Genomic DNA, 15,278 nt, shown 5'->3' with positions numbered 1-15,278 from the left:
GTAGGGAACAGAAGCGATTTTCATTTAATCTGAACAAAATAAAAGGAAGTTTTTCACAGTAAGAAAATCAATCACTGGAACAGTCTCCCTGTGGATGTGGTAGAGCCCTCATCACTGGGGGTTTTCAAGGCATGACTGGACAGGGTGTCAGTTAATGTCACTGGCACTTCCTTTCCCATGAATAGCTATATGCAATGCTTTTTCAAGGTCTCTTCCAACCTGGGCTGTCCTGTGATTTGTGATGGATATTCATCAATATATAGTGATTTTTGGATGAATATCTTAGAGCACCCATTCACAGTTTGCATAAACTTTCATCTTGGGCTTTATTGTAGTAATAACAATTGAATAGAAACTGTTCACTGCCTTTCTGTGTTGCTTTGATTGTTACACTGTCAATGTTTAAAAAGTGGTGTGGGTTGACTTTACATGTCTGTTTCGTTAGCGCTTACCTGTATGCTAAAGCTTCAGAAGGTTCTTGAAAAGATTAAGGGCTCAATCCTGCAGATACTTACGTGGTAAGTTTTACTTAGTTCAGTAGAACCTTACTCTCTGAAGAAGGAGCTTCTCGTCTGGGGTCTGTGCTTTCAGTGAGCTTCCAATATCTTTGAGAATTACAGCGCTGAATCATTTTCTAATTTAGCAGACAGGAAAGCCTTCAGATGTCTGAGAAACCTTCCAAGGGTTTCGTGGTGATGAAGTTTAGAAGTGGCCACGGTGTCTCGTGGGGAGACAGCGTCGTGTTGAAGGGCACATGGAGAATGGAAATGTTGCTGAAGCAGCAAGAGAGAATGCTTCAGGGAAATGATAGGACGTTTTGATTAAACCCGCTGAAGAACAAATTTCTCTTGTTAGAGGGAGGTTGAGGGGAAGTGTTTCAGCTCAGTGGTGTTCCCCCTCCTCCCTTTGGCTTCTCCGAGTAACTGAAGTGTATAGAAGGTTTTTAATTTTCTTTCCAGATTTATGTGTCTGTAACCTAATTAAAGCATCACCTCTATGCTGCATTTAGCAATAGCTTCTATACACAGAGTGTGATGGAATTTTTTAGCTAATGATGGTGTAAGAAATGACTTTCCACATACTACTCTTCTACTTCGTAACCTCCAACATCAGTATTTCTAATGCTCTGCTTTGAAATGGTGTTCTTTAAAAGAGCATTTGGACAGTGGTTGTGTTAAAATCTGTTTGTTCTGTCCTAACGATGGGTTGTCCCAATCAAAGTTCATGTGTCACAGTCCTAGCCAGTGTGGTCATGAAACGGAAGGGTGATTCTGCCCCGTATGTGCCGAAGGTTCTTTTCCACAGAACACTAGCACTTGAGAAATGTCCTAGTAGTGCAGACCAGTGGTGTTCTTTGAAAGATGTAGTAGTGGAGGATGATTTGTTCTCTTCTTCTGTGGCAAATTAATCTTGTCTGCTAAATTCTAAGAATACCAGGGGACAAGCTGTCCAGCATCTCAAGTGCTGTGTTGCATCAGTGCGAACGGAGATTCAAGTTGGAAGTGGGAAGGGAAACAGATAAGAAAACCAAGATTTTACATTTGGCCTTGCCCAAAGTGCAAACATCTGTTTGAATTTAACTTTTGCTCCATTATTATTACTTAGTGACTGCTGCTTTTCTTTCTCCTGCATCTGTCTCCAGGAGAGGCAGTTTATTAATAAGATGGTATTTTATTAGACTTCAGTAGTACTTCATAAAACAACTCAAATTGCTTTAGAAATATTTATTAGACTCTGAAGCCCCCAGCTATGAAAACAAGTTCTCACTGGTATATTGGAATCATTGAAATACATCAAATACTTGGGGTTTGATAGCTCATATAGTACAAATAAAAACTCCAAATATAGTAGAAGACAAAATAATAAGCAGTAAGAAGTTTTTGATGTTGCTTTTTCATTATGCCATGTGAGAAAATCTGATGGTTTTGGAAGGGTAAGTGAACATTCAAACCATACCCCATTTGTTTAAGTAGTACAGGTTCTTCGAGGTTAACGTAGAAACCGATGGTCAGGTAAGAATGCTTTCTGTGTATTAGAAGCACAGCCTGAAAGGAGACAATCGTCTGTCTTCAGCAGAGAAGAGTTAACTTCTTCCCCTTTCTTTTCTCCCCCACTCCCATTTTGCTAAGAGAGTTTAGTCTTACACTTAAAGCAGTTGGTAGGGACTCATGAATCTTGATTTTTATTTCCAGCTCTGAGATTGTAAGTGCAATGCTGAGTGATTGTGTAATTCTCTTTTAAATAGAAGTTCCTTAATGCTGTTCCACAACTATGCAGATTATGGTTGTCTGGTTTGTGTGTTTGCTTTTTTTTTTCCTTCTCGTTGCTGTAGATAAAGTTAAGGCTCAAACTTTAGTCTGATTTCTTTAGATCTTCTTATAAAACTCTTTTCTCTCTTTAATAGAAACTTACAGTGGTCATAAATGTATTGGTGACATTTGGCTGTTCTAAACAGAAAGTGACTCTCCACAACATCCTCATCATTCAGAGAGAGGATTTTAAATGCCCTAGTTTCTAGACAGGAGCCTAACAGAAGTAGCTTTGTGGACACAAAAAGCAGGTTACAGATCTGGTATTTTTTGTGTATATCCAAAAAATCTAGATAGTGCAGCAGAAGTATTAGAATCATAGAATAGGGTTAAGTTCCATCATGTTTACATATTCAGTGTGATATGAAGCACCAAATTTATACTGTAGCTTACTGATTTACTGAAATACTTGACTCCTTCCTTTCCTGAGAGGGACTGTATATACCTAAAATGCATATATAAAAAGATATGTAGATAGATGGGTTTATATATGTGTCTCAGCTTTGGTGATAAACTTACAGAGAAAAATGGGTGTATGGACATCAACAAATGTTGCAGTCGGACCCGAGAGAAGCGCATTAAACTTTGACTTCCTGTCTTCTATTTAACATTGAGAATTTCATGCACTAGTTGGGTCAATTCAGATATTTCAGTGTTTGATGAATTACCCTTTCCCTGTGGGAAGGTAATATACCACAAATAGCAAGTAATCTTTTCATGTTGACAAATGGCACATTTAAAGGAAAGAAGAAAACTCCATGCAGTCGCATTTCTTTAGTGAACCTCTGCTGCTGTCTTCCCTGTTCTGGTCATTGACGTTGGCTACCTTTTCCTTACTTGCTTAGAGCATATATGGATAAGCCCCAGGAGGAAAGTGATGAACTCAGAATTGTTTTGGTAGTAACAGTTCCTGAAGCACAGCTAAGAGTGTTGGTCAGAGCTATTTCATCACATTTACCATGGTACCTAGCTACAGGCTGCCAAATGTAAAGGTTGTTATATTTGAGTAGATAAGGTTGGTTGTTAAAGCCCTTGGAAGATTAGAGAAGTGCTATCTAAAGGTTAAATTTATGTTTTGATTCCCTTGCTTCTTCTCCTACCACCACTTTCTCTGCTTTGTCTGAGACAGGGTGCTATTGCATGTGTGTACTCACTCAGCCCTGGTCGGAAGCCATGAACAGGTAAACTGTCAGGTAACCTGCCTTTCCTTTTGTGCTACTTAGAGAGTGCTGACTGTGTCATGCACCCAGGCAGGTCTCTGCTATATTGACTGTGTCTGAAAAGGTCCTTGAGATGCCTTGATGTATCATTACTTCAGTTACAGGAGTGGGTTTCTCTTTCTCCTGCTGTTGTAGTGCATGCTCATTTGAAAAGGAAAAACGAAGGAAAAGCATCTTGGCCTCAGTGACATGAATGGGGCTGCTGCTTTGCCCAGGCTTCTGTGCTATGCCTCTGGGAAGTGGGTTTTGGCTGGACAATTCCCCAGCAGCACACTGTAGCAGCAGCCCTGGAAAGTGTCAGCTGCCTAAGAGTTATTTCATGGGGCTTTGATTGATGGTCTCAAATCCAAGCTTCTGGTGAGGGTGCAACCCTTGAGTGCCCTTGAGCTCCCAGTTCTGTGATTTTTCCCTCCTTTTTCCTTTAACTTTACTGCTGAGATTCCACTGAGCTTTCATGTAATCAAGATGCTTTTTGACTAAGGGCTGTAGGGATGAGACCTGAGCTAGACACAACTCAGAACAGCAAATAAAAAGGAAATAAGAAAAGCAAGGTCTGCAGTTTTCTCTGCCACACAATTGCTGCATAATGTTGTATGTTTTTATAATGTGACAGCATTCAACTCCAAGAGATCCCCTACTGTGTTATAAGTTGCTACTGTATTTCTTAAAACTGGAGTGAGAAATGGCTGCTTTGCAGGCGCAGGGATGTAACCAATGGTGGAAAATGTTGATCTGGCTGACAGTGTAGTCAGAGATCCATAAAGGATGGAAACTCCTGTGTGAGTTTTCAAGATTTTGAGAACTTCTTTCAGCTGGGGAACTAACAGTTGAAAAATACTTTTCATAAAGGCAGATTCCACAATAACTTCCTCAGGATTGATCAGAATTGTCATCATAGCGTTTCTCTTTTATAAAGGGAAACCTACAAGAAAAGAGTATCCATTCTGAAACCTCGAACTTGGGAGCTTGACACTGAGTACAGTTTCCAATTTTACTCTAAAACAGAGGAGAGGTGGAAATGGATGTTGTTTTTCTTTCGGGGTAGTTCTATTAAAGTTTCCCTGATTTAGCTCTAATCACAACTGTCCAATGATCCTGATGATAACTGTATTGCTGATCCTTATTATAATAGAGCATACAGATTTCAATTAAGATAAAGGTCCATCTCATTGTTTTAAGTCCCTTCTCTTTGGGAAGCATTTCTTTGTTTATGCTCTTAAGTAGTGAGTGATGGAGAGATAACAGACATGGACATTAATTGACATGTCAAAGGTTTTACAGCAGGTCAGCAATTAGATAAAACATACTCTGAATGATGATACAGATTTCTGTCTGCATTAGACCACAGATCTCTGCCAAATGTGCCTGCAAGCCTAGCGGAAAGATACTTAATGCACTAAATCTTTCAGTTGGTGTAGTCATGATTTCTTTTTAAATCATTATTCCAAATGAGGCACAATTCCATGGGCAATTTTTTCTGTAGTTAATAACGTACTAAGCAGCCGTTGTGATACCCGGTGCTGCACATTGCTGTTCTGATGCACAGATTTGGAAATAATAAACCCACTGAATTTCCAGGAGAGAAGAAGAAAATCAACACACTACTTCAGGACATTTAGTGCTTTGTTCTATTATAAAATCTAAGTATGGTTCATTCATTAGAGTGATTATTTTGTTGAGTTAAAAAATGAAACCAAGTATAGAATTTTATTACTCCCCTACCAAATAGGCATTTTCTCTTTCTTTAATCATGCTCCCACTTCCTTCTGCGTTACCTTGGTTTCTGAGTGCCAGCGTGTATGTCACCTAGAGCTGTATGGGCTAATACTTGGGGCAGGGTGAGGGTTTTATGTTGTTGTTTTATAAATGTGATGATGTTGTGTGATTTAACCCGTTTCAGGCATTCTCCTGAGTGCCGGCATTAATAGCTGTTACAATTTGCAAGGCTGGGAAAACGGGCTTGATAGGAATTTCATGCGGAGTTGGTCCATGGGTGGGCAAGAGAGATGGTCATGGTGCTGTGGTGGGTGATGGGTGGACTAGGGCTGAGAGAGCTAGGTTTGTTCAGTCCTAAGCAAAGAAAAAGGTTGATTTTGTGGCTGCCTACATCTGGCTGCAGAGAGGATATAGAAAAGACAGTCTTTTTTTTGTGCAGTAGAAGGAAAAGAGGTAGTGGACATGATTTAGAAAAAGGATAATTCCTGTCGGGTACCTGCCCTGTTTTGAGCAGGGAGTTGGTACAGGTGATGACGAGAGGTCCCTTCCAACCTAAAGTAGTCTGTAAATTTATTAGGCTTTCTGTTGTTGACAGCTGAAGGAGGTTTACAATAGCAGATAAGTCTTAGCACCCACGTTCTTAGATTGTTTGGATTTGCCACTGAGTGATTTGTCTTAGTTTATGCCTCGTATTATCAGTTTGTGAAATACTCTGCGAATAAAGCTTGCCCACAGGGGTACTGAGATTTAATCAGCGTTTGTCAAATGCTCTGGAATCCTCTATGGAAATACATTATTTCTACATTTTCCCTAAAGACTCTTTCCATTTATTATGTGGCTATATACAGTGTTTTTCCATTGTTACCAGTTTATGAATACAGTAATGACAGGTGGGTCTTTCTTCAGGACAGAAAACCCTCAAAGTGGCTCATATATGTGTTGTTGACAAAGACTGCCTTTAATTTGTACTGTAAAAGATGGTGTTGAGGATGTGTGTTTTTTAAGGGCTGTTGCATCGTATATTCTGATACTGGGGTAGAAAGACACTTCTGGCATGATGATTCTAATTCAAGCATATGAAAAATGAGCAGCCATGAGTTCCAGGTTGAGCAAACTCCAGAGCAATATCATAGACATTTTTTATGAATCTCTTCAAGTTTAAGTCTAGGTATTTTCTCATTTAAATACTAGTTTGACAACTGCATTTGGAGTTTAGTACGACGCTTTGCCCTTAATGCGAACTGAAAATAGGTATTGCGAAAGTAACAGCATCTCACCTGCAGTTTATTTTTCACAGAATCACAGAATCACACACGGATAGCACTTGCTTGGGTGGCACATCAGCATAGGCGTAGTTGCTACGGCACACTCCGATACTGTAAAAGCAGCAAAGAGTCAGGCTTAAACACATTAGCCACATTTCATATGGTGGTGGGGGTGCTGTACACAGCAGATGATTTCTTAAGAGCTGTGAAGACCACCCTATGCAAGCTGAGTTTGGATGCCACAGGCATTTCTGCACTGCTTTTGTGGTGAGAACATTGAAGGGTTGGAAGGTCTGGGAAGAGTCCGTCAGGGGCTGATTCGTAAAAGCAGATTAGCACAAGTGGGTAGAGGTTGTACTGCTTGGCTAAATGATGGCAGTGGGCCCAGCTGAATTGAATGGCACTTGTCGCACAAAGTGCTCACGAATGTCACAGTGGAGACAATGGTTAAGGGAATGAGAACACCAGATTACTTGTCTTTTCCAACCTAGTTGAGTCTGTGATTCTTATGATTCTATTAAAGATATAATAAAAATGGCAGATTCCCTCTAACCTTAGTCATTTGCAACTGTAAAATAAGATGGGATTGTAAAGTTCATATAATCTAATTTAGACATCAAAAGCATGTTTGTTTAATTCTGGACTGATCACTCATAGTTCCTTTATATTCTCTGGAAGCAACTAATTTATGGCCTTTTGAGATATTAAGATTTGACAAATTGCACCTGAGATGCCATTGACTATTGAAGTGATCTCTGCTGAAGTGCAGAAGCAGCTGGGGTGGCCAGTTCCAATGCAGACATCCACATTTATCCAGATGAATTCCACTATCAGTCATAGTCTTGTGAGGATAAAAACTAGAAATTTGCTTCAGAGCTTATGCTTGATTCTGACACTCTGCCCTAACAATAGACTGGGTTTCCCGTACAGTGTTGTGGAGGATACAGAACTGAGTTTCTGTGGCTTGGCTGTATTATGTTTTAGCTTAGTAATGCATTTAAATAACTTTAGGTCTGGCCAGACTATCTATATCTGATGACTGATGTAGATTAATTGGGAGACTGGAAGTCTGAATGTCCAGAAACAAATGCGTTTTTTCTACTCTCTGCTTAAAAGAAATGAGATTTTAATCAGGAGGTTGTCTCCTTTATGCCTGTTTGTGGCCCAGGCAGATGGTGCACTAATCATCCTTACCAATACAGTGTATTGAGTATAAATAATGTTAAAAACAAGGCCATGGAACAAATAATTCATAAGTTCTGTAGTTACACTGCGAGAAATGCTTCCTCCTGCCGCCCCAGGATTCTGTCTGGGAGACAGAGTGGTTGAAAGAGCTGCTCCATCTTGATCTGACAAGCTGGATATGGGGCTGACAAATAGGGTTTCATTCTTGTTGTAAATAGGCGTGCATATAATACATGTACTTCCATTGTTTACCTTTAAATTAAGATGTATCTTTCTTGATTATTCCCCCCCCCCCCCCCCCAGTTCCCAGTGGCATTACAACTTAAGATCAGTTGTATTTCACCAGCAGGAGATTATATTTCAGCAAAGAATATCTTGGAGCAGAAGGCTCGACAAAACTCTTTGATTGGCATTTAGTGAAAGGGGTATGAGAGGCATTTAAATGAATTTTGATTACATTTGATGTCGCAAAGTACAGTTCTTCTAATCTCAATTTCCTCCAAACAATAGGTTATTAAATTTGTAACAGACTGTACAAATCCAAACAGCGTATTTTGGATTTTGGGAGATTGATCTGGGTGTCTAAGATAAGGCAGACCTCCAGTATACAGCTAGGGGTCTAATGAGTAAGAGAAACCCAGGCAAACCTTGTAGGCTTGGGTTATTGAGGAAAGCAGCAAACCAAAACCCCCATTACAATAAATTCTGGTATGACCTTCTACTGTGATAACCCATTGGTCTATGAATGTGAGCAAGATAAATCATCTGTCAAAAAAACCCCAGTAATTTTTCATGCCACACTTTGCTCTCACCCTATTCTAGCCCATGGGCTAACACTGGAGATAGTAAAGAAAAAAATTAAAGGAAGAACTAAACCTAAATTCCATGTGTAACAACTAGAATACACTCTGCAGCTGGGTTTGTTTGGTTGGTTGGGGTTTTTTCTGTCATAAATGCTCTTTTAATACACAGCTGTAGGCATTACCTTGTTATGGAAATGAGGAGAGCCCCAGCCTTCTGCTAGGATGGGTGTAGGGATGGGGCTGAAGAAGGGAAGACAAACTTAAAGGGCAAATTGAGTGGCTGCAACTACCCAGCCCACCTTTTTCTCTACCTTTGTATCTGTGTAAAAGTGATTCTTCCATTGTCTTGGTTAAAACAAAGTTTTTTAAAGTACACCCAATACCCTGAGTATTTACATAAAAGTTACCCTAGGAGCATTTCAGGCTCTGCACTTACTTAAGTCTGAGGCCCAGGGTTTGTGTGCAGGACAGAGGAGTGAGGTTTTAGGACACAAGCAGTGGTGCTTCTCCACTGTCAGTGATCAGGTGGAGCTTGCCTCCCAGTGGTCACACGAATGGGCAGCCATGGGCACAGCGTACCTGGGGTGACATAGATCTTGCTGAGGCTGTTTATGTTTTTTGTCTCTGCAGCACCCTGTGGTACAGAATTAAGCGATTTAGAGGTGTGCTTGCCAGAACAATGCTCCCTCACAGTGCATTGACTGGAAATGCTTCAGCACTTGCTTAACAAAATAGGTGGAAGGTGTCTAACTGCTGTCTCTCACTCTTGGGCCTTGCTGGAGGCTCTTCAGAGGCACAGGGGTCTCCAACTTTCCAGATGGGATGGATGTGGTGATTCTTCTATTGAGTGCATTTCTTGAGCAACCAGTGATTTCCAAGTCTATCTAATGGATTTGGATAATGAAGGGTTGTCAGCTTACGTGAACTAAACAACATCTGGTGCTTGGGATGCTTTGACAATAACAACTAAAAATTTAAGTGAGGGTCAGTACTTGTCCGAGTTATGCAGTTACTAAGTGGAATGGCCTGGATGCTTCCTTACTTAGGAAATGTTCAGACTGTTTTAATGCATTTGGTTTTGTATTGTGTTAGTTTATTAGTTCCTATGATTTCCTAAGGTGTCATTTTGTTCATGCATATCATTGATAAAAATGCATAAATCAAAACCCAAATCTATAGTGTCACCAAATCTCTGTGGCTTATTAAAGGAGGGAATGAATGCAGGGCACTGGAGAAGGTGACTGGATGCCTCAGGCTCAGCCTGACACCATAGCACTGATGCTCAAAGTAACATTAAAATTGTTAGTAAAGTACACTGAGCCTACCACCAGCGATAAGGCCAATGAACTTTGCTATTGTCAATCTATATAAGCTGAAAAAACCTAATTTAGAAAGTACAGGTTCCCTGCTGATTGCCTCAGCAGGCTACATGTTTTGAGTAATACATCATTGGATCAACACCACTTCACTTTCAAGGTGCTGAAACTCAATTTGTTTGCAGTGCCACAAAGTCAAGTACACTGTAAAACAGCAGCTCAGTGCTATCAAAAATAGCTGTGAAAACAGGCTTTGTGGAAGAAGTTAGGTGGTAATGTGACATGTGCATGGCTGCTTCAGTCATGCTTGCCTAACCTGAGATTTCTTTAAGCACTAAAATTAACATGCTGCTTTTTGGGCTTGCATTTTTCCCTCTCTCCTTCAGGAGTTTCATACCTAAATGCAGTTCTGTTATCTGGCTTGGAACAGGTAGAAAAACATTCAGAAGAGTGATGGGAGTGGAAACGTGCTTTTTATGATCTCTCTGAAAGCGATAGGCAGTTCCCCGTGCCAGCAGGTAGTGAATCCAGCTACACTTCTGGCATTCAGTGTGGTGTCCTGCTTGACACGGCCCGTGGGCTCAAGTACTGTTGGAAATGGCCAAATAGTTGGGTATGTTTTCTTACTTGTGCTGTGAGAATAGCAAAGCTTACTCCCCCCGGAGGCATTGGAACTAAATTAAAACATGCAAGGGAGATGAGATTCATTGATGGAAACTGCTTAATACCAAGAGAAACACAGCAAAACCTGTTGAGAAACCTATGTTTTAGAAACATAAGAAGTCCTGGGTGTTTAAAAAAAGATGCCTTTCTCGAATCAGTGAATATTCACTGATTTTTTTGGTATGTGCCAAAGGAAGGACCAAAATGATGTAGGCTTTTCTAATCATAATCTGCCATCCTATTAGCATCACCAACCACCCAAGAACTTTATGGGCACAAGAGTTTTCCCAACAAGGCCCATTTGCTAAAATCATCAAGCTACTTTCCTGTTAAAAGAAATAATGGAAGGGATGACATATTTATTACCTGATTATCTCCCATAAAATGTTTTTATATAATGATGCTGTACTTTAAAAACCCCAGTTAAAGACCATCAATGAAATATCAAGTCTTTTAATATTGATAACAATTATAAATTATTTCTGTCATGAAAAAGGACATTCTACTTCTATACCAAATTCAGGCAGGATTCAGAAGAGTGTTGTCTTGAGGAGGGATGTTTGTATTGATAGTACATTTTTGCGAGCCGAGCCTTATGCACAGGATAGTGCGCTTTCTCTTTTGAGGCCAGGGTATATGGATGAGGGTTTTCTGCTATAGTAGAATGGTACAGTGACAGGAAAGTTGATGGGATGCCCCAGAGGGGTTCCCCAGCACTAAATGAGGATAATGCCACCCAGCAAAGACAGCTCTTCCTGAAGTTTGTCATTTATTTATATTGCAACAGTTTAAGACTCTACACGTTGATAAAAACAAGGCCTTGGTGGTAGGTTGTATTTTGCTTCCTGTCATGTTACTAAAATGAACGTATAATCATGAGTCATTATGATAGAAGGGATTTGTAAACTTCCTATTATTGTGTCGAGATGATTTGGAACAGAAAAGGAAAAATGCACAAGACAGGAGTACATTATCATGACAAACAGTGCGTCCAAAGAACACCGTGAGTGGGGAAGATGGGTGTCCTTTTGCCAAATAACGGAATCAACTTTTGGTTATGTATAATCTTAACCAAATCCTGATGGAAGCCACCTGAAGTCAGCAAGGCATAGGCACCTAAAGTTATTGCAGAATATGAGGAACAGATGCTCCAGTTTAAGTTGTAGTTGAATAATTGTATTAAGGAAAGTGCTCTCTCCTGTTAAAAACTATCTAAGGGGAAACATGGTTCTAACCTGGATGGATAGTTGAGATGAGGAGGCCTGATTTTTTCAGTAATGAGTTCCCCCAAAATATCAAAAAGACCTTAAATTCAAAAAGCAAAGTTTAAAGTAAAAATTGATTGGGGGTGGGTTGGGTGGTTGAATAAGAAGACAAAGTTTCAAGATAAAACAGGTAATTTCTCTGATGAACTTCGGCACCACCTGCAGTGTTCTTGCAGCTGTATTCTTGCATCCTAACTTTGTTCCAGTGTTCTTACAGCTGTATTCATGCATCCTAACTTTTTCCAGGTCACTGAAAAGCAAGTTTGCTGCTTTCTTGATTACAGCAAATTCTGTCTCTTCCTCACCCCACCATGTCTGCTGTTAGGCAGCTTCTCCTTCCTCAAATGGAGTATGCTACTTCAGGGAAGGAGCAGTCTCCTTCTTCCATGTCCCGTCCTTCCTAGGGGAACATGATGTCTAAAGTGTGAACAGAAAAATTAGATGCTGATCTGGCTGCTCTGTGAGAGGGAGCCAGGGTTGGTCTGTAGTAGCTTTCCTGCAAGCAGAGGGATGCTCGCTCTTGTCTTACTGACAGACAGAGTTGCCGACAGGAGGAGCAAGAAAGAGCTTCACCTCTGGGTTTCTCTGGCCACGTCAGATGGTGCTGTCTTGGCTGCCGAAGAAACATTGCAGCTACTCAGGAGAATCATTGAGTACGGTGTTTGGAGTATGCTTTATTGTTTTAAAACAATATCAGTTGGCAAAAAATACATACTTCTTGATGGCATAATAGTAAGTTGTTAATAACTCTTAGCTAATAAAAGCCTAGTGACAGTCACAAGGAATCCTGTTGTCTCAACAACAGTGGATGCTGGCAGGCTCCTGGGGTGTTACTCAGGAGGCTCTGGAGATCTGGAACAAATACCTGTTGTGTTGAAGGCCAGGTCAGGCCCAGCAGAGGCTGTCACCGGTACCCACAGACAGCAGCTCCTCTGGCAGGCGAGCGGCGCTCCAGTAGCGAGCCTGGCAGTTTCCCTGGTGACATGTTTTCAACACAGTGACTGCGTGCCGTGCAGTCCCCTTAAAGGAAGTTATGTGCCTGCTGTTGTCAGAGCATGTCTTTGGCTTCATCATCTCTGATCTGCCAGGACCGGCTCAGAGGAGTTGCTCTGATATTAAATGAGCTTTGTTAAACTTCCCATGCCTAATTGCAGATCACTCACTGAAGGATTTCTTTAGGGGCAGGTGCTGTAAAACACTTGGAAAATACAAGTACAAGGTAGGGGTAGAAATGCCCCAGACCTACACAGCTGCCCTGCTGCGCGGGGGCGTTACGTGATGTCCCTTTGCCGTTGCCTCAGAGCTTTCAGCAGCACCGGTGTGTCCCACTGGTCTGGTATCCGGTTTGACAAGGGAACAGGGCTGATGGACTTCCCACAGAGTGGAGACACCCTTGGCTGCTGCTGAAGAAAGCAGAGGTTTTGCTAACGATGGCTGTGAATTAGGGGAAGCAAGGCAAAGGCAGCTGCTCCCGTGATGGACAGAGGCGTAATGTATTTTAATGAATGAAATGTCCCAAAAGCTTTAGAAAGAAGAAGGTTTCAAGCTTCACCCAGAGCAAAGGCCAGAAATGGGTTGGTCCCTCCAGCACATAACATGATGGTTAAATTGATTGAACTAACCTGGTACCTTCCTCTGGAGGAGGGCTCTTTGAAACAGACCAGGTAGGCAGCGTGACAGTGGTGGACTGTTGGTCAGCCTGCTATGCTTTTGGTGAAATGATTTAGGGTATTTAAAAGGGAAAGAGGCTTTATTGAGACTGGTGTAGCTGTACCTGCTTTCCTTTCCTTTGTTTTTAAAGCAGAATGACTTGCTCAGTTTTCATTACAGCCATTGAGAATACATTTGTTAATCCATGAATCACAACTTTCCTGTTTTGTAATTAGATTCCATTCACAAACCTAGTCAAACTGTCAGGCATTATACATAGGGTAGTTTGTTTGGAGTAGTGTATTTGCAGAATTTGTAAAGGGAAAGGGAATGGGGCCCAAGAATGCATTGCTGCAGTTTGGGAAGTGACTTGCAAGTCTTTGATTTAGAGCAACTGTCCAGGTTAAATGGGAAAGGGGATGTGGAGGACTCCTGTGCTTACAGCTGTACTGAGCTGTTCTTTGGCTGTGTCCTGATTCTGCTGGACTTGGGATTGCTCTGCTTTGTCCCTGGCTGTTATGTTTGGACTGAAAGGGACAGAGGTCTTCGTCTTCTTCACCTCTATTCTGCTTTGACTGGAGTGAAGTAACGGAGTCCCTGTTGTATAGAAATGCAGTATGCAAATAGCACAAACATGCTGTAGTGTTTGAAGGTTGTGGTGTTGCTAAAATTGTATCCATGCAAAATAGCAATTTTACTACTTTGTCTTCTTCTGTTTGAGTCACTATTGAACTTCAGTCTTTTACTTAGTATTTAAGTAACAGTAAACTGCGATAGCCAAGCGAGCGTAGCAATAATATTTGAAGGAGATGACTTAATAGACAATGTATTTGAATGTGAATTCTTCTGCTGTTATACTTTGGAGCTAGCCCCAGAGAGCTGCTGATGGAAATTTGTAAGGTCATGACTGACTTGATGGTGTAGTTATAAATTCCTGCTGAACATTAAGCACATTGCTATTCTTCTCATCTCTGTTTGGTCATTAAGGAAGCCAAAGGACATCACGTGGTGTCAGAAGTGTAGAGTGAGCATGAATTTAGGAAGGCTTCAGAAAAGGTCACAGAAAATGAAGGGGAAATAAAAGAGGAATTTTAGAAGCTCAGAGCTTTCTTACACAGGTTTTATAAATAGATGTGTTTGCTTTTTAAAGTCTCAAAAGTTTATTGCATATCTTGTATACCAGGAGAGCAAATGTATGCCTTTGATCCTGAGATTGTACTGGAATTTGAGGTTAAGTTACGTGTTAAACATAAATGCTGTCAGTCAGTTACCTGTTGTCAGAAGGTGTCAGTCATATGGACTGAAGTCTCAATTGTAACAAACGGTGTGCTTTGATAGGTAAATACAAGTACAAAGTAAGCTGTTAACGCTTCTCATGAACAAAATTCAGCCTCTTGTCCTGGATGCCTTAATCATCTTTTCTGTTCCAGCTCTTCATTTTGTATATGTTTTGCCCCTTCCTAGTGCTTTCCATGCTTCCTTTTTATACCTAATTCTTCTTTCCCATCTTGACTCACCTTCTTAATCCAGGCTTAACCCTGGATGGTTTCAGTGCTGTCTTCAACATCTGTCCTGACACATTCTTCCTGCCTTGCCAGTTCACAGTCCTGGTCACTTTGCCCACATAATCACTGTCTTCTGCCAACCACAACACTCCCAGTTTGCCCTTTGCAGTTCCCATCCGTTTTCAGTCCTAGTTACATTGTCTCTTTTTCCACTTTGTGCCATAAATTCTCTTTCACTTCTGAGCATGACAAACATTTTATTATCTCTACGTTTACATTGGCTGTCTTTTTAAGCTCTGTTGCCTTGGCACCAGTGGGAGGGTTACCAAAAGATAAAAAAGTAGTTTTTAGACAGGGGTGTCTGCGTGTGGCTTGAGCGTC

At 41.0% G+C, this 15,278-nt stretch overlaps 1 long non-coding RNA gene across 3 annotated transcripts in view; it reads left to right on the top strand.

Annotated features, from left to right (window-relative positions):
* The window catches only part of LOC136012937 (uncharacterized), a 274,847-nt gene that overhangs the window by 24,199 nt on the left and 235,370 nt on the right, over window positions 1–15,278 (top strand). The gene's annotated exons all lie outside the window — the stretch shown is intronic.

This window comes from Lathamus discolor, chromosome 4 (assembly GCF_037157495.1).
Source record: "Lathamus discolor isolate bLatDis1 chromosome 4, bLatDis1.hap1, whole genome shotgun sequence".
Classification (NCBI taxonomy): Eukaryota; Metazoa; Chordata; class Aves; order Psittaciformes; family Psittacidae; genus Lathamus; species Lathamus discolor.
The sequence above is the reverse complement of the archived record's forward strand: the minus strand, read 5'-3'. Positions and strand labels throughout refer to the sequence as shown.